This window comes from Camelus dromedarius, chromosome 29 (genome assembly GCF_036321535.1).
Source record: "Camelus dromedarius isolate mCamDro1 chromosome 29, mCamDro1.pat, whole genome shotgun sequence".
NCBI lineage: Eukaryota > Metazoa > Chordata > Mammalia > Artiodactyla > Camelidae > Camelus > Camelus dromedarius.
Genome location: NC_087464.1, coordinates 22266210 through 22293133, shown reverse-complemented (window position 1 = coordinate 22293133; position 26924 = coordinate 22266210). Strand labels below are relative to the sequence as shown.

Below are 26924 nucleotides of genomic sequence, written 5' to 3'. Positions count from 1 at the left end.
TTAATTTGATCCTTTCTAGGTTTTCTAGGCTTCCAAGTTCCTTTCGGGGGTGGGGGGTCTAGAGTACCTTTATTCTAGGGCTCCTTTCCCCCTAATTCTGTGGTGTGGCCCTTCTTGGTCACTGCTGGTAGCCTTGTATCATTCAGTGAGCTTTTTCCCTTCTTGCTAGAGGGAACTTGTTGAAATCTTGGCCTCATGTCAGCTCTGAGAATACTTCATCTTAGAACTCCCTGGTAACTTTTTTTCTTTAGAAGTTCTTCTTGGCTTGTCTCAAGAAATTTTACCCTTCTCATGTACAGGTTTTTATTTAGCTAAATTCTCAAGGGAACCCTCAGTTAAATTACTGGAACTCTTTTCCTGCTCTCTGGAACTCTGCCTCATAAATTCTAGCTACCTTGGCCTCTTTGCGCTTTTTTCTCCATCTCCTCAGGTCAACAAGATTGCTAGGCTCTATTTGGGTTCTTCCTCCCGTAGTGGAGTGGTAAATTGCTTCCTGGCTGAGAGCCTTGGGTGATGGTAGGGCTCGCCTTGTTTGTGTCCCTTTTTTCAGGGATCACAGTCCTGCACTGCCTGTGTCTGAAAATAGTCCTCTCCTATGTTTTATACTGTATTCTAGTTTGCAGTGGAAGGATTATTCTGGACCTGTTTATTTCATCATGGCCTCAAAAGCAGAAAGTGAATCATTCTAGAATGAGGTTTAATGCTAACACCTTTAGAAAATTCTGAAGCTCTCAAGCAATTGTTTTTTTTTTAACCTAAAAAGGTTAATATACCATTTGATCTAGTGTTTTAAAATATAATTCCTATCATTTTAGAGCATAACTGTTGAGTATATGTACTTTATGTCAGGAAATGGTATTGTTATCTGGAGAGGGCCAGATATTGTATATTTTAGACTTTGTGGGCTGCACGGTCCTTGTTGCAACAGCTCAACTCAGGCGTTATAGTACAAAAGCAGCCATAATGATATATTTTAAAATGGACTGGTATGTTCTGGTAAGATTTTATTTATCGAAAATGAAATTTGAATTTCATATAATTTTTATGCCTAAAAATATTCTTTTTCTTTTGATCTTTTTTTCCAACTATTTAAAAATCTTGAAACTTATTACCAAAGGGGAAGGGGTCAGGGGGAGAGGTAAATTAGGAGTTTGGGATTAACATATACACATTACTGTAGAAATTGAATATATTTCCCTGTGTTATACAGTAGGTCCTTGCTGTTTATTTCATATACAGTAGTGTGTATCTGTTAATCCCCAGCCTCTAATTTATCCTTCTGTGCCCTTTCCCCTTCGGTAACCATAGTTTGTTTTCTATGTTCCTAAGTCCGTTTTTGGAAAAATCTACTTTTAAAAATGCTTTCCTGTTGTCTTAAAATTTATTGAAAGAGTCAGTTCTACAATATGTAAGTGCAACCAAGAATCATTTAAAAAGTGGTCTCATTATCTTTCATTTTCTTTTTTATTCTTCCACTTATTTTCTTGTATTTTGTGTTATAGAAAAAACAAATTAGGGATTTAAACACACATAGTTTAAACATGCACATAGTTGATGCTTAAGAGTCAGAAATAGATAGGAATTTATTAATTTAATTTTTTGTGATACTTTGCATACTGAATTAGAAATATATTTCACACTTAAGCCTAAAGTAAAACTGCAAAGTTGTTTGAGAAATTTTTGCAATCAGAGATGTCTACTGTCATATTTTACAGAGGCTATATCAAGGTTGGACAATGTGACTTTTAGAATTGGATTTTTATGAGGGTGAAATAGAGTTTAATATTTCTCATTTTTATATTTCTAGTAAAAAAAAAGAAATATATGAAGACAATCAAATGAAGTCTTAGAAAGCCTCAAGTGCATCAGTGCTAGTTTGACTCTTGTACATTAGTTGGTTCTTAGGTATGACATGGATAGCTCTTCAGTGTGTGAGATTCTATTCATGTCTCCTCCTAAGTGAAGAAGTTACTTCTTAAAAGAATAATTTTAATTATAAATATTGAGTGAAAGGGTGAAATTAAGACTATCCTAAAGGAAAGAATAATGTCCAATATATTAAAACTAGTTTAACTCTCCAGTTTAGCTCTATTTTTTGTTGTTATTCTCTTGCAGTAAACATTGCTATCTTCAGAATAAGTTAAGGAATGAGAGGCGAGGAAGAGAGGACTTTCATCCTGGAAGGACCCAAAGCACTTTGAAAGTTTAAAGGAATGTACTGATAGCTGCTAAAATCACCTTTGTTACCGAAATGGATGAAGTACTTCAGATTTAAATGGTAACCAGAATTCTCATATTATGTTACATTTCTATCAAGAACTTTAAATGACTTGAAAGGACTTCTTTTTAAGTTTAAACATTTACCTTACAAATACCAAACAATAGAAAAAGCTGGTAATTTTATAACTTATTTAGCATAGTCTGGTTTTTGGATTTTCATATGTGACCCTAATATTAGCCAAAAGAATTGTTGCTTTTTTCCCAGGTTATGAACTTCTTAACTTAGAAACAGATAGATTTATTTGAGTAAAAATATGGCATAGTAATATTACACTTATAGGTCCAACTTTTATGAAATATTTTTTTCCTTTCATAGGAATAACCCAGGTGACCTAAGTAGTTGTAGCCCATCACATATGCAGAGCTTTTCAGTCTTGTTTTCTGAACTTTATTTCACATTGTTTTTTAGTTTCTTTATGTGACATCTGGTCCCTTGATCTTTTTCCTTTTACATCTGACATCTTCATTTAATCTGAAAGGATTATAAAATTATTTCTTCTTGTGAAATTGCAGTGACTGTTCCATTTCAAGTAGAGTGGAAACCAATTATGGAATGACTTAAGATTCTTTGTCAGTCTTCTTAAATTTCCTTGATCTTAGGCCAAAATTGTTTCAGTGCATGTTTTGTAAAGACTCAGATGGTTGCAGTTTTTTTTTTTTTATGGCATTATAGTGTACAATTAGAACTTTTATTCATTGGAAGTCTGTTACTCTGATTTTGAGGAATAATCATTTGCTTGAGTCACTCTGTCTTGGTGAGTGAGTGCAATTGACTAAAACTAGGTCCTTACTATGAATCAGGACATATGAAAAATCAAATACAGTATTAATTACTAGTCCTAATGATTCTAAAACATGCAGGGCCTTTTACTTTAAGGAAATGATTCAAATTGACAGGTGTCATCCAGGATAAATAGTATGTAAAAAATGAATATTTGAATCACTCTTTCCTGTGCTAACATTAACCTGGATAGAAAATACCTCAACATTTTTTAAAAAATTCTCAATTATTGATTAAACCTCTACTTATGGCATAATTAGAACTTCCTGTGCTCTTGTCACTACTAGCCAAGTAGCAGCATTTAGCCTTTTAAAAATGTCTAGTAAATTCTTTCTAGTCCTCAACCATTAAAAAATTAAAGTTGAGAAAAGTAACTTTTGAAGCACAGCAGAAATTAAAGTGCTGAATGTTCACTTACATAGTTAAGATAATATGTAGAAAGTCACCAAACTTCCCTGTCTTCTCTATTTATGATCTGTTTTCTTTATACATTTAACTATATCTTATGCTATAATCTCTTATAAGCACAGTTTCATTAATGAAACAAAACCAAATAACATCATCAAAAATTCTATTGTGATACTTTTACCATTTTTTATCAAACTCTTAACTCCATTTAAATTCATGTCAGTGATTTTTGGTAACCATGGATAGGATCATTGAAATCCATGGGCAGTGCATTTTTCTAATCATTAATTTCCACTTTTTTCACTACCAAAGTTGCTTTTAGTTATAATATTGACAAGGAACAGATCAAATTAAAACTTGAGCTCTACGAAAGAAAAGAACTGCCTTGGTTCTCCCATCTTGTCTAGTTCAGAAGTCATGAAATTCACATGCATGAAATATATAGAATTTAAAAAGATCACCTGCATTTACATATTTAACTTTCTTAGCCCCATCTATCATGAGTGCCTCCAGAATCCTACATCTACTTTGACTTTTGAAGAGGGAATGGAATCAGAATTCTGATTGTGCAACTGATGATTTCTAATTTGTACAATTGGGCAAACTATCATGGCCGCTTTGAAAAGGCTAAAATTTTAAAAATGGTATTCTAGTTATGTTAACATTGAGTCAAATACCCAGTTTTATCTAAGTTCATTTCATTAGCTTAAAATTATGGTTCTTGGGAGTAGGAGAATTCTTGTAAACAGCAAGACCACTGTAAGCAGTATATCCATCAAGCATCTTAAACTCATTAAGCTTAATAGGCATTTAGAGCATCCTCTACAACACTTTCATTTAGGAAAACTATCCTTATGGAGGGAACGCCTATGTGTAATTTACCCAGACAAAAAGGAATTAAAAGTAATAGTAATTAATGTATATTGAGTGATTACCATATGCCAAGCATCGGGATTAGTGTTTAATCTGCATTATCTTAATTAAGCTTCACGACTCTATTTGGCATAGGTCTTATTATTAAATATCTCCATTTTGCATATGAGAAAACACACTCTCAAAGAAGTTAAGTAAATTGCCCTACAAGTTGCTAGCTAGAGGTAGAGCCAGCCAGGTCTGTCTGACTCCCTAACCTGAACTCTTCACCAGGAGTTTATTCTAGTTTACAAATGTTCGATACAACTTGTTGAAGTTTTTCTTTACCTAGTGGCTGGTAAAGGATAGGTCTTAATATTAGCAGCACTCTTATTTAAGCTTGTAAAGTTATGCTCCCTTAAGATACACAGCATTTGTCTTTGGCAGCATCAGTTTTATTTTGTCAATAATTTATCATTGTTTTGATTATATTCTTAAAGTGTTATTTATTAAATTGAAAAGATAACTTAATCTACTACTAAGTAAAGGTTAAGTTACTTGAAGATGATATCAGTCGACCCACATTTTATTTGAGATAAAGACTTAGAGGTCAGGGGAAGATAAAATATGCAAAACTGATCTCTTTACTCCACTTTCCTCCCTTAAAGTCTTATTTCCCTTTCTCTTTATCCCAAGAAAATTGTTCATTGTTTTTCAGTCTCAGAAACTGATACTAAAATAGTAGTCAATCTATAGACCAGTTTATGTTAATGGCATAAATTTTCTGTTAAAAATTTATATATAGTCCTTTTCGAATAGGTACTGCTCATCCTAATCATAGAAAACTAAGTACATTAACTTCTTATCAAGGTTTAAGATGATTAAACTTATACTCAAAACTCAACATATTAAAGATACCAATTCTCCCTAAATTGATATATAGGCTTAACTCAATTCATAAACTCCTAGCAGAAATTTTTATCAACATATAAATCAACAGTTCAGAAGAGAGAACCCAGAAGCAGCCCCACACAAGTAGAGCCCGCTGATTTCTTTAGGCAGAAGTGTAAAGGGCAATTCAGTGGAGAATGGATCGTCTTCATCAAATAATGCAGATAGTCATAGGCTAAAAAAACCCACAGAAACCCTCAGCCTAAGTCTCACACACCATATATAAAAATTAACTCAGAATGGATCATAGATTTAAATGTAAAGAGTAAAACCTTATTATAAAACTTTTTAGGAAGAACCATAGGACAAAATCTTTAATATCTGGGGGTTAGTGAAGAGTAATTAGATAATGACAACAAAACACAACGCATAAAAGAAACAAAAATGGGTAAGTTGGACTTCATCAAAATTAAAAACTTTTTTATGCAGAAGACCCAGTTAAAAGAATGAGAAGACAAAAGAGTCAGATGTAGAATACTTAGAGAACTCTCAAAACTTAACAGTTGAGAAAACAAGTCAATTCATAAATGGGCAAAAGATATGAAGAAATATTTCACCAAAGAGGATATACTCTTTTAATATCATTGGCAGATAAGTACATGAAGAGATGTTCAACATCACTTGCTATTAGGGAAATGCAAATTAATGCCATGATGAGTTAACACTATTCACTCGTTAGAACAACTAAAATGAAAAATAGTATGCCAGTGAGGATGTAGAGAAATTAGATCTTTCATCCATTGCTGGTAGGAATATAAAGTGGTACAGACACTCTGGGAAATGATTTGATAGTTTCTTTATAAACTAAACATACACTTACCATATAACCCAGCAATCCCACTTTTGGCCATTTATCCCAGTAAAATGGAAACTTACGTCCACATAAAAACATGTACATGATTATTCATGCCAGCTTTATTTGTAGTAACCACAAATTGGACCAGCCAAAATGTCCTACAATAGGTAAATGGTTAAAGGAACTGCCGTACATCCACACTGTGGAATATGATACCAGCAATAAAAAAGGAATGAGCTATTGATACACATCACAGCTTGAATGGATCTCAGGGACATTAGGCTGAGTGAAAAGAAAGCCAGTCTCAAAGAGTCACATACTGTATGATTCCATTTATATAACATTCTCAAAATGACAAAATTATGGTGATGAAGAACAGATTAGTTGTTGCAGGGATTTGGGGAGATTGAGGGGCAGATGGGTCAGTGTGATTATAAAGAGATAGTACAAGGGATACCTTTGCAGTGAAGGAATAGTGTGTATCTTGATTGTGGTGATGGCTACAGTCATCTATACATATCATAAAAGGACATTGAATATACACACATTATACCCAAGTCAGCTTCTTGGGTATAATATAATATTACATTTGCAAGATGTGGCTGTTGGGGCAAACTTGTTAAAGGGTACATGGGGCTTTTCTCTACTATCTTTGCAACTGCTTGTTAATCTCCATTTCAAAAAAAAAGTTTTTTAAAAAACCTATCATAATTAGTGTGGGCCAAAAAATTCAGTCCTGTAAAATGCAAGGTCGTGTTACTTCTGTAACCTTTAATGAAATTACTAGGGTGAGCTACACAGGTACCTGGTTAGGAGTTTTCAGGGTGCAGTTTTGAGTTCCATTGCCCCCAACCCCCAAATCCCATCTGATGGCAATTGTCTGCTTTGGCTTACATCTTGTCAAGGGCATTTCTAGTTCTTGTGGCTGGGTGGCAGATTTCCAGGGCAATGTCATTGATTCCCAAAATCTCCCTATTAACAAACTATTTCATGAGCCAGATTTGGGGAGACTGGGCCAAGAAAGTACTAGGGGTGCTGAGATCCACCCTCCTGCTTTCCTTGGGTTTTTGGGACAGATTGCTGGCTGCTTTCCACCAAGTTCTCTCTCCCCTCCATGTTATGACGCTATTCCCCCTCCACTATAGGAAATACAGCTGAGCCCCCTTTTGAGAACAGGAGTTGAAAAAGCTCTTGTGGCCAATTGCCCATTATCTACATATATATGATCAAATTTGTTACTTCTTTGTAATGGTTTTTCAGTCCAAGATTTAGTGTATGTTAAGTTTCTGAGATTTTGCATAAGTAAGAAGAGTGTTTCATGTCCTCTATAAAAAACAAAACAAAACAAAGCGAAACACTGTGTAATGTGATGAAAAGCAAAAAGAGAACAGGAAAAGTTATGTCATCCTTACTTTCTAAACTACAGGCATAAAATTCGAAATGATCCGATGGATCTTTTTGGAGAGACTATTGAGACTATTGAGAGAGAAGGTACTGGGTTATACCCGTACCTTCTAGTGGGATGATCAACCTACCTGACTGATGGAGTGAACTTTATGCCATTTTACATACTAACTCATTCATTCATTCAGCACACATTTACTTGGGGGAAATACTTGCAAAAAGTAAAAATTAACTTACTTTGTGCTAACATAGGTTTACGTAAGCTATGTATATTCTCGTTTTCTTGGTTGTAAACATGTCACTGTGGAAGGTACTGGGGATACAAAGAAGGGAGCGGTGTAGGTCCTGTTATCAGTGGCTCGCTGTCTGACAGGGCAGGCAAACACATGAAAAGACAGATCTAGCCGTGTATCGAATGCTAATGGAGGTAGGAGGACAGAGTTGTGACAGTGCTCTTCCCTGCTTGGGAAGCATGAGGGAAGCAGTGTTACTGGATAAATAGGATTTTACTGCCAGGGAATAGTCTAGAGGAAAAGAATTCTAGGCAAAAGAAATAACACACAGAAATATACCTATCTCCTCTAGGGGAAAAATAGTCATAGACTTTTAAAGTTGAAGAGGTTGTGCAAGATATTTTATTTCAGCATCCTTGCTTTACATATAAAGAAATGGAAGCTCTTGGAGGCAAATCTACTCAGACAGTATTACTCAGAAATGATAGTCTCACTTTAAGTATTTTTCAAACTTTATAGCTCAAAATGTATTTTGGTCAGCAGTTACTCTACTCCAAGAAAGAAGGTTCTTCCTCATGTTTTCTTTTTTTATGAATCTGCTTTACTTCTAAGCTGAAATGTAGCTAGGTGTTATTTCTGTTTCTCTTAAATTTTTTTATTATGAAAAATTCCAAGAATTCATAAAATGGTCAGAATAATATAACAAACATCTATTATCTCACTACCAAGAATTAATTGAAAATTAACATTTTCATTTCTATTAAAAGAAATAAAACCATTTAGGAACAAATGAAATCCTCTTTGTACGTCTCTTGAATCTCATTCATATCCTTCCTTCTCCATAGAAAATGCTCTATGAGGTTGATGGATATATATTCTTACGTAGCTACTCATAAACAACATGGTGATATACTATATGTTCATTTTGCATCTTTCATTGATGTGTGATATTCACTTAGATGTATTTTTTCATATGAGCTTAAAATAGAGCATTGAAGAGTATGCGGTATGCTCTGGTCAGTAGTGGAGATTTACTGTTGTGTTGTGGCTTTGCTCTCTTGTGTTTTCTTCTTGGTAGCTAAAGTGCCACTGTCATCTTGTTAATTCTGTATTGTGTTTTGGAAGAATGTAATTCCATCATTCTGTAGGTTTTCAAATATATTTTTCTAAGACTTTTGTTGGGAAAACAGTTATTTCTGTGGACTTACACCTCTCATGTTAGCTCTTTTAATTCTTTACTACTGTGATCATTATAGCAGAAATGTCTCTTAATAGAGTCACACAACCAAGAAACGACTATACCATGTGGTAGAAACGCTCCCTTTACACATGTATTGCTGGCAAGACAACAGTGCTATGTAGTAAGAAGTCATTTGTGACGTGTGGGAAGAATTAGCCTCTGAAAACACTATGGAGAGATGACCCAGGAAGAGGACGTGTATCTGGACTTTGAGTAGAGCTTAGAAATCCCTTCACTAAGGGCCTGCCCTGGTGTGAGAGATGGTGGAGAAAGAAATAGAAATCTTGTTGTGAAAGTGAGGATTACTGTAGGTGTTGAGGACACATTTTTACCCTTTGATTACAGTGCCAACTGTAATTAGCAGTGAATGTTTCAAGTTAATGACAATCAGCTAGAATACCACTAAACATATGTAGCAATTAAAGAGCATAATAAATGCAAAGAGTTCTGTCACTAGAAGGGAAATTCACCCACCACACTCTTATAACAGTGAAAAACTGGAAATCTGCACAAATGCTTGTAATAGACAAGTCAGTTATATCTAACCCCACTGGTCCTTTAATTCTGAAGTAATTGTCCCCATGCAGTAGCAATGGAATAATGGAGAAAAAAAGTTAGTATCACCATTCTGGCTTATTCATTTTGAAGATTAACAATTCTGGCACATGGTCATAGGAAAGCTTATCTAAAAATACCAAATTATAAAAATGAAAGGAAACACTTGATCCCTAAGAAACTCATTCTTGGAGTCAGGCCCAACTTTTGTTTCCTTTCCTTAGTTTGACATCCTATATTGGAAGAAAAACTTGAAATATTCTGGTTCTTTAGAACTCTTTGATGATAGATAATGGACCATTGTATAACTGGTGCTAAAACACAGGTAAGTTTCATATGTGGAATATTTAAAAGGAAACAAGATGCAGATGCTTTGTTTAATGCAAAATGGGGAAATGCATAGTCAGTATCTTTATTTCCAGATAGATTAACTAATATTTCTTCTCCACCCCATTGCCCATCTTAAAAGACCCAAACTACCAAAGCCCTCAAGAAAAGACAGATAACCTGAATAGTCCTAAATGTATTAAGGAAATTAACTTTCCACTATGGATAACTCCAGGCCAGATGCCTTTACTGGCAAATCTTACCAAGCATTTAAGGAAGAAATAATATCAATTCTCCACAAGCTCAGCCATAAAATAAAAGAAGAAAGAATACTCCCAATTTATAAAGTCAGTATTATCATGATACCAAAACAAGCTGAAGACAGCACCAGAGAAAGATCCCACCATTACAGATGCAAAAATCCTAAACAAAATAGCAGCAAATCAAATCCAGCGATATGTAGAAGTGACAATACATTATGACTAAGGATGCTTTATCCTGGGGAGAGAAGGTTGTTTTAATCTTCAAAAATGAATCACTACAATTCACATGTCAAACAAAAAGGAAAAAAGAAACACAATTATCTTAATAGTTAGATACTGTGTCAATTCATGATAAAGAACTCCCAACAAAGTAGGAACAGAAGAATTTCCTCAACCTGGCAAAGGGCAAGTATAAATATCCTACAACAAATACCATATTTAATGATGAAAACCTGAATGCTTTTTTTTCTAATGTGAGAACAAGGCGAGGATATCAGCATTGTACTAGAGGTCATAGCCAGTTCTGAAAAGGAAGAAAAAAATAAATGGAATGCAATTAAACAGGAAGAAATAAAGCTCTCCTTATCTGCAAATGAAATAATTTTCTGTGTATAAAATCCCAAAGACTCTACCAAAAAATCTGTGAGTACTACTACAGTAAATTTAGGAAAGTCATAAAAAATCATATTTCTGTATACAAATAATTAACAATTGGAAACTGAAAATTGAGGAAACAACCATTTACAATAGCACTGTAAAAACATGGAATCCTTAGGTATAAATTAAATGAAATATGCACAGCATCTGAGTGCTGAAAACCTACAAAGCACTGATGAAAGAAATCAGAGAAGATCCCATTAAATGGAGAGACATACTCTACTCAACTATTGGAAGAGTCAAAATTGTTAAGACATCAATTCTCCCAAATTGTTCTATAGATTAAATGAAGTCCCAATCAAAATCCTAGCAAGAAGCATTTTGTAGCAGTCAACAAGCTGATTCTAAAATTTTTCAGTAAGCCAAAAGAACTAGAAAAGTCAAAACAATTCTGAATAGGAACAAAGTTGGAGTACTCAGAGTACATGATACCAAGACTTAGTATGAAACTACAGGATTCAAAAATTGAAATATATTACTGTTAAAAGAATATACAGATGGAAAAAATAGTCAAGAAATACATATGTATATGATCAATTGATTTTTGACAAAGGTGCAGAAGTAATCCAATGAAGAAAGATTAGTCTGTTCAACAAATGGTACTAGAATATTGGAAACAAAGCCAAAAGGAAACAGAGTCCTTCGCTCATAACTTGACGTAGTCCTTGGAGATAAATGAATGAGAGGAGGTGGTGAGAGATTCACCTTGTACAGGAAGTAGTAAGACTGCCGTGAGACCTGCAACATCAAAATGGTAGAGGGAATTATTGGAAGAGAATTTAATCTTGAATGAGGAGCATTTTGTATTGTGGCAAATGTGTATACATTATAGATAAATTAAGATTCATGTAATCCACCAGCTTATTAAACACCCTACTATTCACAGAACACTGGGTTAGATTGGAGGGGTATCATTAAAGGTCCCTTAAGAGAATCACATATAAACAATAACAAAACAGTGATAACTGCTATCATAGTGGTGCCAAGGAAGCCCAGAGGAGGGGACTGGCTAATATCTACACTCATCCTGAACGGACTTACCTTGCTAGCCCACTGAGCTCTGAGTACGCAGAAGAATGTTAATTGATCCATTGTCCCTTTTAGGACTTTGAGAAATTATTGATTTGATACTCAGCTGAAATCCAATATGGGATCTCTTACATCTGGTGCCATTTCAATCTCTGATAATTACCTTAGGCTCAAAGAATAGACAAAGTGAAGGAACCTGATGTGGTTTCCCTGTATCCTTCCTTTTAACTGTCATTTGATCTGCTTTTAAGTCAGTAGTCTTTCTCTTTCCTCTATCACTGGCCGTTCTATAAAATCTCTGTCACATAAGGAAAGCAGCAAAGGAATTTTTTCAAAGACTGACAAAACTGTAGGAATGAAAAATCACTTTTTTTTTTCCTATAAAGGAGTCTCCGTGATACTCCACATACATAGAAAGGAGAAGCTGGATTTGCATATGATCACTTCAGCCAACCTTTTGTGGGTTTCTGATGTACATTCTCATCACTCTTTGAAGGATTATTCATTGCGACTTGTACTCACACTTTCCTTAAAGCAAGCTCTTTTATTCTCTTCCAGTCTCTGTCAAATGGCAAGAGCGTTGGTGGAAATTGCTTTTCCATAAAAAGAACTGTGCCACCTACTCTTCAAATGCCACTGATTAAGAAAATCGTTGATTGACTTTTCCTAGGGAATAAATTAGGCTTTCCCATGAGAGTGGAAAAAATAAATAACGGGATGTAAAGAATGAAGATAGCTGTGTGTTATGAGGTAAATGTTTATGTGTTGCCATAGAAATAGCATGTAGGCATTTAGACAAGGAGCTTATGATATCTCTGTATTTGCCAAATATAAATCAGATATGAGTTGCATTCATTCCCTCTCTTGGCTCAACTTTAGTCTGATGTGTGGTTATGTAAAATATGCTCCTACCTTAGCATATTTGCTTAATATTTGCAGGAAACGAACAAGAGGCTGCCATGATTTAAGATCGTATAATGGAGGCACAGAAATTAAACGAGGGGAAGCAATTCTCAGCAAATGATTCCTAAAAACAAATAGCAGCACAATGAGTGCCCAAGGCTGGGTTTCCTATGACATTCATAATTAACAGTGCTAATTAATTTTTTCTTAATGAAACATTCACAATATTGGACCTAATTAGTACTAGCTAATTGTGAGTGATGTCACATGCTGAAAATGCATAGTTTGAGACTTTATTCTTATTTTAATGTATGTGATTTCATTTCATAAGTTGAATAAAACACAACAGGCAGTGTTTCTGAATTACTATTATACTTTTCTGTTGCAAGACATCTCTTAGCCTTCAATATTATGCTTTATAAGGGAGGTATGATAGAAGTTTAGAGACGGCATATATGAATTTTGATGGTGTGGAGAATCTGACAAAATTTTTCAGAGCTTGAACTTTTTTCACTAATTCCAAAGATAATACAGACAATGCAAACCCTGCCTGCAGCTACTGCCTTTTATGGGGCACACAAACCAAAACAATAGGAAAATCTAAAAATGATTAGAATATGCTTCATTCATGGAAAATAAGGTGTTACCCGCTTAATTCTAATACCTCATCTTTTAATGCCAATTTTGCTACCAATTTCATAGTCCATAAGTTTATCATCCCCTTATTTAGATTCTCTCTAAGACATATCATGTGCTTTGGAAGCAGATAGCCTAGAGGCTTACTGTCTTATTAAAGCAATAACTGCTTATATGGTCCAATAAATATAACAGTAATTTAATGAGACCAAATAGTTACACAAAAGGAACAGTGGGAAAGGGCTAATCAAGAGGAGGTTTTTCAGAGGAAGTAAGGTTTGTGTCAAAATTTAAAGACTTTCTGAGAGCACATTAACAATAAATGTCAAAAAATTTTAAATATATATTTATACCTGTAAAATTTAAGGAGAAAAGATGTTTGCAAAGATTAAATTTGGAGGGTGTTAGAGTATTGGTTTGAGATTTTCCTTTTGTAGTACAAACATGTACTCATAAGAGAATACTGCTTTAACTGCAACCTACAAATTTTTGAAATTTTGCAGTTTATTTTTCAGTCTAATGTATTTTCTAATTTCCCTTGAATTTTCCTCTTTAAATAATAGATTATTTGTTTAGATAACTTCCAAGTGTTTGGAGATTTTCTTGTTAGCTTTCTGTTATTAATTTCTGTTTTTTAAGGGCAAAGAACATTCTTGATGATTTCTATTCTTTTAAATTCCTTAAGATTTCTTTCATGACCTAAGATATGGTGTATATTAGTGAATGTTTCATATACAGTTGAGAATAATGTATATTCTGCTGCTGTTGGGTAGATGTCTATAAATGTCGATTAGACTCAGCTGGTTGATGGTGGTGTTTAGCTCTTCTGTGTCCTTGCTGATTGTTTGTCCATTATTGTTTACTGAGAGAGGAGTGCTGAAATTTCCAAATGTAATTTTGAGTTTGTCTGTTTCTCCTTTCAGACCTATCAGTTTTTGCTTCATGTACTTTGAATCTCTCGTTAGGTGCATACACATTTAGAATTGTTATGCCTTCTTGGTGAATTGACATTTTTGTCAGTATGTAAGGTTGCTCATTATTCCTGTTGATTTTTTTTACTCTGAAGTCTACTTTGATAATATAACCACTCTAGATGTATTTTGATTAGTGGTTTCATGTTATATCAAGGTTTTTTTTTTTTTAATTTTGTTTTATTTTGTTTTTTAATTTTTAACCTACCCTTAATTATATTTGAAGTGTGTTTCTCGTAGGTACCAAATAATTGGGTCATGATTTCCTACATCTATACTGATAATCTCTTTAATGCTTATACTATTTGCATTTTATAAAATTGGCATATTTGAATTTAGGTCTACCATTTATTTTCTGTTTATTCCATTTTTCATCCTGTTTTCTCTTTCCTGCCGTATTTGAACATCTTTTGGTGTTCCATTTAATTTACCTATTGTGTCTTTTACTATATGTCTTATAGATATTCTAGGGATTACAATGTACATACTAAACTGTGTACAATTCAGTTAGACTCAATATTTTACCACTTCAAGTAAAATGTAGAAATCATATTACCATATAAATGGCTTTATCTTTGCCCTCTTTGAGTTATAGTTAGTTATGTATTACACTACATGCATTGAAAACTCTACCAGACAATATTATAATTTTTTGCTTTCAGCTGTCAAACATATTTTAAAGAATTCAAGAGGAGAATAGTCTGTTACATTTATCTAGATAGTTACCATTTCTCTTTCTCCTCCAAATTTCCTTCTGGTAGCTTCTCTCTAAACAACAGAAAAAGCAATTCTTTTATAGCATATCTGCTGGCAACTTTTTCTTTTATTCCTTTATTTAAAGTGTCTTTATTTGACCTTTACACCTGAAGGACATTTTTGTTGAAAATAGAATTCTTGGTTGACAGTTCTTTTCTTTCAGCACTTTAAAAATATCTTGTCACTGCCTCCTGGCCTCCCCTGTTTTGGATGAGAAATCTATAGTCATTCAAGTCAGTTCCCTAAAGATGTTGGGGTTTTTTTTGGGGGGGGGTTGTTTTTTGGTTTTTTTTGGCTGGTTTCAACATTTATTTCTGTTTCAGTTTTCATCAGTTTGATTATGACATCCTGGTGTGGATTTCTTTGGGCTTATTTTTTGTTGACTTCTCTGGGCTTTTTTAATCTGTAGGTTTATGTCTTTTGTCAGACTTAGGAAGTTTTCAGACATTATTTCTTCTAGTGTATTTTATATATATGTATTTTCATATAAATGGAATAGTATATGTGACATTTTGTCCCTGGATTCCTTTACTTAATGTTTTTGAGTTTCATCTGTCTTTGTAGCATGTATCAGTACTTCATTCATTTTAATGACTGAATAATATATACTCCACTTTGTTTATCCATTCATCTGTCAGTGGCCATTTGGGTTGCTTCCACCTTTTGGCTGTTGAGAACAATACTGTTACGAACATTCACATACAAGTATCTGTGTGAGTCCCTCTTTTCACTTCTTTGGGTTGTATGGTAATTCTGTGTTTAACATTTTGAGGAATTTGCTACATTGTTTTCCACAGTGTGCACCATTTTATAATCCCACCAGCAATTCATGAGATCCACATCCTCACCAATCCTTGTTTTTTGGTTTTGTTTTTATGATATGGCCATCCTAGAAGATTGAAGTGGTATGTCATGGTTTTCATTTGCATTTTACTTATGACTAGTAATACTCAGCACCTTTTTGTTTGCTTGTTGGCCATTTTTATATCTTTTTTGGAGAAGTGTATTTAAGTCCTTTGCTCATTTTTTAAATTGGGTTGCTTGTTTTTTTGCTTTTGAGTTGTGAGAGTTCTTTATATATCCTGGATACAAATCTTGTATTAGATACATGATTTGCGAATATTTTCTCTCATTCCTTAGGTTTTCTCATTTTCTTGACAGTGTCTTTTGATGCACAAAACTTTTAAATTTTGATGGAACCAGTGTATGTATTTTTTCTTTTGTTCTTGTGCTTTCAGTGTCTTACCTAACCATCCATTTTTAAAGCCAAAATAATGAAACTTTCCCCTGTGTTTTACTCTAAAGGTCTTATAGTTTCAGTGCTTACATTTAGATTGTTGATCCATTTTGAATTATTTTTTGTATATGATGTGAATTAGGGGTCCAGCTTCATTTTTTTGCATGTTGGGACTAGTTGTACCAGCACTAGTTATTTAAGAAGCTGTTCCCTTCCCCCATTGGATGGTCTTGGCACCCTTGTCAAAACTCAATTGACCATAGATGTACACATTTATTTCTGAACTCCCAGTTCTGTTCGATTTGTCCTTATGCCACTACCACACTGTTTTAATTACTGTAGTATTGTAATAAGTTTTGAATTAGGGAAGTGTTAGTCTTCCAAATTGTTTTTCCTCAGATTATCTTGGTTATTCATGGTCCCTTGAGATTCTATATGAACTTTATAATCAGCTTGTCAATTTCTACATAAAAGGAAACTGAGATTTTGATAGGGATTACAGTGAATCACCAGATCAACTTGGGAAATACCGTCATCTTAACAATACTAAATCTTCCAATTCATGAACGGGAGGTGTTTTTTCATTTATTTAGGTTTCTTTTAATTTCTTTCATTAATGTTTTTTAGTTTTTACTGTATAGTCTTGCACCTCTTTGGTTAGATTTATTTCTAAGTATTTTACTCTTTTTGATGCTATTGTAAATGGAATTGTTTTCTTAATTTTATTTTCATGTTCATTTTTAGTATATAGAAATACAGCTCATTTTTTTGTGTTTATCTTGTATCCTAAAACTCTGCCCAGTTCTTTTATTAGTTTTAATAGCTCTGTGTGCGTGTGTGTGTGTGTGTGTGTGTGTGTGTGTCTGTGTGTTCTTTAGGATTTTCTATCTAAAAGATTTTGTTACCTGTGAGTAAAGATAATTTTACTTCTACATTTTCAGTTTGGATGCTTTATTTTTTTCTTGCCTAATATTAGTCTAGCTAGAACTTCTAGGAGAATGTTGAATAGAAGTGGTGAAAGTGGAAATCCTTGTCTTGTTCTTGATTTTAAGGGGAAATCTTTCAGTCTTTCATCATTGATTATAATGTTGGCTATGGGTTTTACGTAAATGTCCTTTATTGTGTTTTTCATTCCCACCTTTAAGATAGTAGAGTTCCAGTTATTCCACATCCTTTCCAGCATTTCGTATTATTACACTGTATAATTTTAGCCATTCTAGTCAGTTTGTAGTGATATTTTATTGGAATTTTAATTTGCTTTTCACTGGTGACTAAAGACATTGAACACTTCTCCAGGTGCTTCTTGGCTGTAGAATTTGTTTTTGAGAGGGTCTTTACATTGAAAGTCAATGTCAGATAATTTACCATGTAAATGTATATTGACTACAGTACAGTTCGGGCCCTCTTAATGTTTATTTTGGACCTCTAAATTAAGGTGTTATTGTCAAATTGACTGTTAGTGTTGCTGTGGATCTACTTTTATAGTAAAGATTTGAAAAATTAAGTCCTATTATGTAATGTATATGAACACTAATAACTTATGAACATTTAAACATTCTAAAGACAAGGAGAAAATCATTTTTCTTTGTTGTTGATAGGTGAATAATTATAGCTGTATTTGGGCATGGATTAAAACTTTTTAAAGAATTCAGTTGATGTAACTTATCAAGAAGTTATGATATGCCAAGTGGCGTACTTGTGTTTCTGAATGAAACAAATGATAAAGGTATGCACATTTACTTGTCAGCAAATGGGCATCATTGTATTTGGCTAATGATCTAAGTATCTCTGCAAATGGAGTTGTCTCCAGCTGGCTGTAATTAGGGTTGGATTGTTTCATGCATCAGAGACACTAAAGTTGGTTTAATTCGTGAGTCCCACAGCTTTCTCGTTATTTTCCTCATTTCCTGCAACTTCCAAGTGCTCATCTATTTCTCACAAAATATTTGAATGGGTTCAGACAGAAACATATAACCAGGTTGCCACTATTATTAGCTGCTATTTTTTCTCTCAGATATTGAAATGTAGGAATGAAGAATGACTCAGAAACCTTCTAATAGCCTGGAGAGTTATCCTTTGAAAAGAAATGCATTGAAATAAGAATGTTAAAAGAGCCCACGGGGTACAATAAAATGTGATAGGAACACTGTAAATCCCACAGTCTCTCTCAGTTTGGAATATCTGGGAATGATAGTCAACTCCTATGAACAGTTTTGTGATGTTTGGAATATAATTTGTCATAAGATGTTAGCACATAAAGGGATGTCCTGTTTTACTTGATCTCTTTCCTAATGCCATGGTTTTCTATCTGCTTACTTATAAATGGATTTAGAATAGCTAATATTTATTAACTATCTGCTAATTGTCTTTCATGGTGCTAGTCTCTCTTACATTATCTCTAATCCTTACCACAGTCTTATAAACCCAATTTATAGATGAAACTAAGGCTCACACAGAAAACAAACTGTGGTTACCAAAGGGAAAGGGGGTGAGAAAGGATAAATTGGGAGTTTGAGATTTGCAGATACTGACTGGTATATGTAAAATAGATAAACAGGCTTATGCTGTATAGCACAGGGAACTATATTCAATGTCTTGTAGCAGCTTATGGTGAAAAAGAATATGAAAACAAATATATGTATATTCATGTATGACTGAAGCATTGTGCTGTACACCAGAAATTGATACAATATTGTAAACTGACTATACTTCAATTTTTTTTAAAGTGAAAAAAGAAAAAGAACATGACAAAAGCCATCAGTAGTCACATACCTCTAATCACGAGAGAAGTGATTCATGCTGAGTTACTGGAGAGCGTAGGGCTTGAGCTGAGCTTCATACCTGAGGACCCTAAAATAAAACCAGAGTGAGTGCTATGAGAATGATAAATTCCGTTTTTAAATGGCAGTTTTCTTAAATTGGATAAATATCAGGAGATTTGATAGTCTTTGATTTTTCCCTGGTAACAAGAGTTACAACTTTCTTCATTTTATGAATGATAGCCTTTTCACATAGTGACTATACTGGAAACAAAATCATTTCTTGTCCAGAAAATTCTCATGCTTGTTCTTAGAGTAAGAATGACAGGGTGTAGGTGATAACTAGCCATATTACAAAAGACAGTAATTCCCAGTAAAGTGATTTGCCCAATACTCCTTTTAAATGCATTTGGGAGTCTGGAGATTGTCTTCATTCCCAGAGGCTTGGCAGCTGATCTTTGTGGAGTACTCCAGACTCTCTCAGGATGGGGTTTTCTACAGGATTGCCTGGTTTAGAATGAGGAAGTAGGTTCTGAAGAGCTGCTGGAATGAGAATTGCTGAAATAGTCTGATGAAAGGCTGAGCTTTCTATGGCCAGTGCATCCTGAGTGATAGAGGAACCACATGTATAGTCCCTTGTGGCGGAACCAGGTCTCCTGGAGGAGAGTAAAGCTGATTTCAACTGTCACATGAGTCATCTAAAACAGGGCCATCTTATCCACCAGTGCCCAGAGCCCTCAGTACTTCTAGGGGCCCATGAAAATGTTTTAATGTCTTTGAATATCAGAAGGAAAAAAATGAACAAAATGTTTTAACAAATGACATTAATATATTTGTCTTCATACCAAAAAAGCCATAAAATGTAATTTTTCACTTTTTTATGGAGGAAGGGCCACGAAGTGCCCAGGGCCCATGAAAGTTGTAATGCAGCCCTGCCTGAGACCAACCCATCCTCTCGAGGTTGGTGCTAGACTGTGAAAGGGCGGCCAGTTGGGGCAGACGTGTGATATGTTAATCCAGTTCTCCTCACTCTCTGCATCTTAGCGTCTTCATCTGTCTAATGAGGAGTTAGGGACCAAGCAACCTGTGAGGGCCATTGCAGGTAACACTTTCTTCCATAAACTTCTGCATCAAAAAGCTCTGGAAAAGTTCCAGGCCAAAGCAGATTATCTAACAGAACCTTATTGTGAACTCAGATCCTGTGAGAACCCCTGTAGACACAGAACAGGCCTGGTAACCACTCTGTACTTTTTGAGTCCAGTTGGAAGTACATGTTCAGAAATGATAAGAGCATGAAGTATATGGTATTAGAATGCAACTGGTAAAAAACTAGAAGTAATAAAGTGCCTTGTATGTTGTAAGTACTCAGTAAAAATGAAAGGATAAAATATTAATGTATATAAAATATTAGCTTATTTTCTTAACCCAGAGAAATCTGTATTTACTAGTAAAAGCATTCACCTGTGGGATTTTTTTTTCCTTGCTTATTCTTTATAGAAAAATAAAATATTTTGGAGATGATTTTATCTAAAGTATTTAAATCTCATTTCTACACATTGTAAGATTCTGAAGATTAAGCCCAGAGCCCTTTTAAATTGTTATTCTCTGTTTGTTTATATGGTTTATCCTTCTCTGTCTAATCCAAAATGTGTGGTATATTAAGCTATTAGAATAGTATCTTTCTAACTTCTGCCTCTGTTGTCTGTATGCTGTCCACTTTTTAGGTTGGTGGAAAACGGGCAATCCCAACTTAATGTTCCTTCTACAGTAAGTGGGCCTCTGTATCACTCATCCTACTCCAACCTTCTTACTTGCTTAGGGACAGCACACTGATAGAAAACAAGGTGATTTAATCAATGCCTACAAAATGTGTAATTAGAAAGGTAAATTTGCTGAAAAACAAGTATTACAAAATTACAAACACATTTCTTCTGGATTGCCTTTTTTTTTTTCTAGTCTAGTCTTTTGATGTACATCACAGTCACCTAAACTACCTTTTAAAAGCATGCTATCTCAGACCTGCTAGTTTAGGATCTTTGGGGATGTATGTAACCTATGCATCTATACTTTGAAAAAGATCCCAAGTGATTGTGACAGGCACTACAGGTTGAGAACTACTGAAGTACAGTAAAATAGAAAGAAGTGTAAACTTTAGACTTAGATGGATCTGAGTCCAGAGTCCAGATCTGCCACAATCTAGGTGTATGAACCAAGACCTAGGTCTATGACCAAGTTACTTAATCTCTCTGAACTTCCATTTCTTTGTCTACAAAATAGGAATCATAATACTTTAGTTGGGGGCACTAAGGGAGATAATAGATGACAAGTGCTTGGCAGTAAGTCATAGCTAGTTTTGCTATCCTAGTTGTGTGGTGTTATCCTCAGTTTTCATCTTGACTTATGGAGAGTGAGGTTTTTCTCACAATGGTTCTTTTCTGCATCCAAAAAAAAAATTTATGCAGAACTTCCTCCAACTCTCTTTCAATTAGACAGATTTACTTTGGGCTTTGAACTTCCCTCTAAGTTTGCATTTGGACTACTCAGAAAATAATAGAGAAGATAGGTGGCATCTGGGCTCTCTAGAATCCTCTAGAGTAGCTAATTATTTTGGGATCCAGTTTCAAAGTTATACATTGTCTTATTTTAAAAACAGACCTATTGATATATCATGAACTTGGGACATAAACTTGTTAATTTCAAAACCATAGAACAATGGGCTTTTGTCAGTGAAAGAACATGTAGATGCCTAATTCTTTGTACTGGCAACTCTGTCATCATTTGTTTGTGATGATACATATGATTAACAATATGTAACTACAGAGATTAACCATATGTATCTACAGAGATTAACCATATCTCTGTAGATTTTTGTAAATGATAGTGTTTCAGATTTCTTTTTGAAACATCTCAGGTCAATTTGACTGATAATGTCATGGTGAAAAAACCACAAGAAAAAAGAGAAGAAAGATGTTCTTTTCCTGGTTATAGTCTTTCTGTTTGTATAGTATCATCCATATATCCTTTTATTTTCAGTTGCTGCAAACTTGACAGAATTACAAGGAAAGTATTGATTTCCCTTTTTGTCTCTTAGTTAAGGATTGATCAAATACTCAGGGCACAATGCTAAGCATGAATATTTAATTTACACAAACTTTGCCTAGCATTTAACAAGGCTTTGGTTAGCTGCTTTCACTCATGGAATGTACATTCTCAGTGCCTTCTCAGCAAAGGGCTCCCCCTTTATTTACTTTGTTGGTTTGATCATATACAGAAAACAGTGAGTGCATTCAGTGTTGTTTCAAATTTAAGCATTGCAAGTACTGGAGATTGCATAACGTCATGCTTGATGTAGCCTTCCTGCTTCTTTTATTTCTAGGATTTCCTTTAACACTGCAGGAGTGATTTTTTTTTTGTAAGCCTCTGCTCGGACTGTACCGCTGTATATTTCTGGACCAGAACACCATATAGGAAAATTTAATGCCACAACTATTTTTAGGCAAGGAAATGCAGAAACTACAGCAGATGAGGATGTTAATAGACGAAAACCATTTTAACTACCTTATGCATTCAGAGACCTGAACAACTACACTAGTTAACACCAGTCAATGAAACATTCAGTTGTCTTCTACATATAGGCTCTGTGTGAACATACAAAAGAAGTGGGATGTCTCAGAGAACAGTGTAATTGGGAAAATATCCAGAAGCCAATAAATACAACTGCAAGGTAACATTATACACCAAGCTTTTAACTGAAGCAATGCAGTGTAATGCTTGAGAGCATAAAATTTGGAACCAGATTGCCTGGGCTGAAATCCCAACTCCTCTACTGTGTGACCCTGGTCAAGTTATCTCAAAGTGCTTCACATTTTTCATCTGTAAAGTGGAGACAAAAATTGATTTGAAGTGTGGAGGGTTTTGAAACCCAAGTTAAGAAATGTTGGTTTGATACGCTAAGAAACAGGAAGTCATGGTAATTTTTGAACAGGCAAGTTACATGATGAAATTAATTGAGGAACAGTATTTTAATGAGTGTTTATGGATGGAGCGAGAGGGCCTAGAGGCAGAGACACCAGCTGGGAGAATGCCAGAACAATGTAAATGTGAAGGATGCAACTGTGGAAGTGGAAATAGATGGGCAAGACCAGAAATCACTGTGGAGGAAAAAACATTCAGGTTTCTTGATGGCTTGGATATGTTTTTAAACACCCCGCTCCCTACAAATGGCATAATTCAGCAAAATCTTCAAAAAAGCTGGTGTAGCAGCCCAGTGAAAATCTCCTGTAAGTGCTGTCAGAAATTATAAACTGGGGACTCCAGCTGGTAATGTGTTCATTCACTTACAGCTTCCTTTGCCCCTTTATACGCTAGAGCACAACAGGAAATATTGGCTTAGCCTGGGAGGACGTATGTCTATGGGAGATGCTTACTGAACTGAACGCCTTTGTTTAGGACTAATTGACCTTTCTAAAACAGCATTTTTTTTTTTAGAGCTTACTCAAATTAGGCAGACTTTAACCATCTGAAAAGTCAGAGACAAATCATTTGTCTTTTAAGCAAGGTCAACAATCTTGATGAAGGAGAAGAGAAGCAAAGATGGACGGCACCATCAGACAAAAGAACGCTGTAATAGGAAAAACTAGACAATTAAGAAAAGTTTACTATAATTTGAACATTGAATTGTATTACTAATCTTTTTCTGCTTTGATGGTATTATTTGGGTGACACATTTTTTTTTTTGGTCCCTTTTGTTGTAGGATATAAGAATGTTAGTGTTACAAGATTATAAAGTAGAAGAGTCTTGAATTAGAAACCACGTGGTATCTCAGTATCTCATTCTGAGTTTTTCTTTGGTCTGAGAGATTTTTTGAAGTTAAAGTAGGAAAAACAATATTCTACCTATTTTTTAAGTTTTGTGGGGGTTTTTGACTCAGATTTTTTATTTTTATGCATGATAAAGAATAACCCTGACAAAAGTAAAATTGCTTTAAGAGAGAATTCCCTTAAATTATATTCAAAGGGATAGATTTTGACTCAGAAGCAGTCTTTATTCATTCCACATGAGTGCTTTATAAACCCAATAGTTGTAAATAATAAATAAAAAATTAAAAAAAAATTTTTTTAATCTCTCAAATGAGGTTATTGTTTTCCCTTTAAAATCAATGCATTGTCACTTGGTCAGTTACTTCAAGCAGGTTGTTTTTAATTATCTGGCAAATATCCTGTTTTCAATGAGAAGAGGGATCCATCAGTAATTTTACGTTTTAGTTCATGTAATAGGACAGTGGTCATTTTATTTTATTATCATTCAATTACTTAATAGATTTAATTGTGTTCTGTCTATAATCAGATGCATTGCTTTCGTCCCTGTAGTCTTAATGGCTTGGATAGGGCGAGCTGTGTAAAAGAAGTAAGATATTTTTACAAGATCTTTTGCTTGACAAATGAATTCATAAATGTTTTCCTTTAGCCATGATACTAAAGACCACTGTTGATACAGAAAATTGCATTTTGTAGGGTAATATCCAGGTTGCTTGCTACTATAGTTAAATCATAAGGAAAACCTTGAATTTGGGTAAGGACAGCTCTTACATATAAATGCATTTCATTCCTGCAGGTCATATCATGACCCTTTGGCCCTGATCACTCTAAGGTGAAACTCTATGTGTCTGCTGTTGCTTTTCTGTTTTGACTTGGATGAAAAGTGAGACATGAAACCAGTTCTTAGTAGGTAGGAATCAAAGAATGTAATAATGACTTCAAAATTTGCTGCAAAAATGCTCTTAGCAAGTGAAGCAAAAGCTACTATTCACAATTTACAGAATTAATCAAGTAATGGAAATTCATGAAAAATACGTGTTTTTCCTGGAGGTGTTGTTGGCCATAGGCTAATTTCTACCTCTTCAGATTAGTTTTGAGCATCGTTTAGTCATAACTGGCTTAATTATAATTAAAATCATTGCTTTTCAAGCTTTCATGTTAAAAAACATTCTAACATTGAGTAGGTCTAGGGTGGGGCCTGGGCTGCCATAGTTCTAACAAGCCCACAGGTGATACCCATGCTGCTGGTTAGTGGTCCACATTTTGAGAAGAAGGTGTCCAAATAATTGTTTTTATTACCTGTAGCTCCTGTCTCCTTACTGTGTTTGTCTCTTTGCCTGTAAGATTAGCTGTTTGCCCTTCATTTTGCCACTTCAAACTTGTTTAGAATGCTTATTTATCCTATGACAAAGAAAGTTGCATCTGGAAGACACACCTCTGTGTTAGTGGAAACTCCATGCTTTGTCTCAGGCAATAATGGTGTGTCCCAGAGGTTTTATTTGTTTGTTTGTTTGTTTGTTTGTTTTATTGTTTCTGCTTGTAAAAAAAAAAAAAAAGAAATGAATCGCTGAGAGCAGTTGACTAACAGATCTTTCCATTTAATTATGGTTAGAGAGGGAGCATGGGTTTTGGACCTGGACTGTGTGACCGTGATTAAGTTACTTAATGTCTGACTCTCAGTTCATTAGTCTGCAGAGTGAAAATACTTACCTGCATAAAGTCATTGGGATGGTTAGTGATAAACAATAACGTGCCTGAAGCACCTGGTAGTTACCTGTCGTATGGTCGGTATTTAGCAGTTAATGGTAAGCATCTCAGTCACTGAATGGGATGAAGCATTAAAAACCACTTAATTTTCTTAACATCAAGCATTTGATTAGCAATATAGCAAACAAGGAGGAGAAAAATGTCAATTGTTTCTGTGAAAGAAAAAGATTAAAATTATGTTTAAAATTTTTATGTTTCTGTTTTACTTCATGTTTAAAAAACAAACTCATTTGACTTATTTGGGAGACTTGGAGTCAAATCACTTTTCTGACCATCAGATCCCTGTGACTCAGAAAAGGAATTAAATTTTAAATTCTCAACTTATTTTATTTTTACAAAAGAGAATTAATTCCATTCTATCCTGACTTGCCTGAATTTCTAAAGTCAAGATATATCCACATAGTGGCATTCTCAAGGACTCTTTTGTGTCCTTTTTCTTAGTATAGTGTAGAGGAGAATCGTCAGGAACAACACAGCTGGCACCTTGAGGAAAGTGACATAAAATTGGCATTGCATGCTAAGCCTGGAAAAGCCAACACTTATTTAGTTACTAATCTTTTCAGGCGGAGTCTTCGATTTGGCCCACAGCTACTGCAGCTTACCATAGAAGTATTTTTATTTGCTGCCAAAATCGCTCACAAAACTTAGTGCATTTTGAACACAAGCATTTAGGCTATATTGTTGGTTTGTTGTTGTTGTTGTTGTTTTAATTCCCTTTCCTCACTCACATTAGCAGGTTTCCTTATCTTGGGCATGAAATGTTTGCCCAGTTAGGTGCTTCATAACAGAGATTCTTTCCAACAGCACATGTGTTCCAGGATAACCCATTAGCTATGTTATATAATTGGAACTCTAGGTTGGGGTATTCATGTGAAAGAAAATATTCTCTCAGTACCCCTGAGCTTAGCAATATAGATCTGCACTATCATTTGTCTCACTTCAGAGCTAATTGAAATCAGCCAGCCTATGTTTCAGAATATCTACACATATTACCAACCATCTGGCTGCTCACAAATGATGAAGACATTTAATATAAAACCTGGTTAATGCACTAGACTTTCACCTCTAAAGAACAAATCTTGCCTAGGACACACGTAGTCTTACTTTAGTATTGGTCTGCAGTAGAGGGTGGTCATTTGGGTCCCTGAACTCATAACAATTTGATGTAATCCCTCCCAGGTGACTGACCATGTCATAGACATTCAGAATGATCTTTGCTGGACTCACTCAAAACTGCAGTGACAGAGCAGAAGGTTTATGTGTAACCGTTGGAGCAAGAATATCTAGAGTACATTGAATTT

General features: G+C 34.6%; 1 protein-coding gene across 5 annotated transcripts in view; it reads left to right on the top strand.

Moving 5' to 3' along the window:
* Positions 1–26924, top strand: part of PEAK1 (pseudopodium enriched atypical kinase 1) — a 204680-nt gene that overhangs the window by 91898 nt on the left and 85858 nt on the right. For 3 of the 5 annotated variants that reach the window (XM_031440776.2, XM_031440777.2, XM_031440774.2), the window contains exon 4: positions 2116–2278. The exons of the other annotated variants lie outside the window; for them this stretch is intronic. The gene's annotated coding sequence lies outside the window, so the exon portion shown is untranslated. The remainder of the gene's footprint in view (positions 1–2115; positions 2279–26924) is intronic. 5 annotated transcript variants of the gene reach the window in all.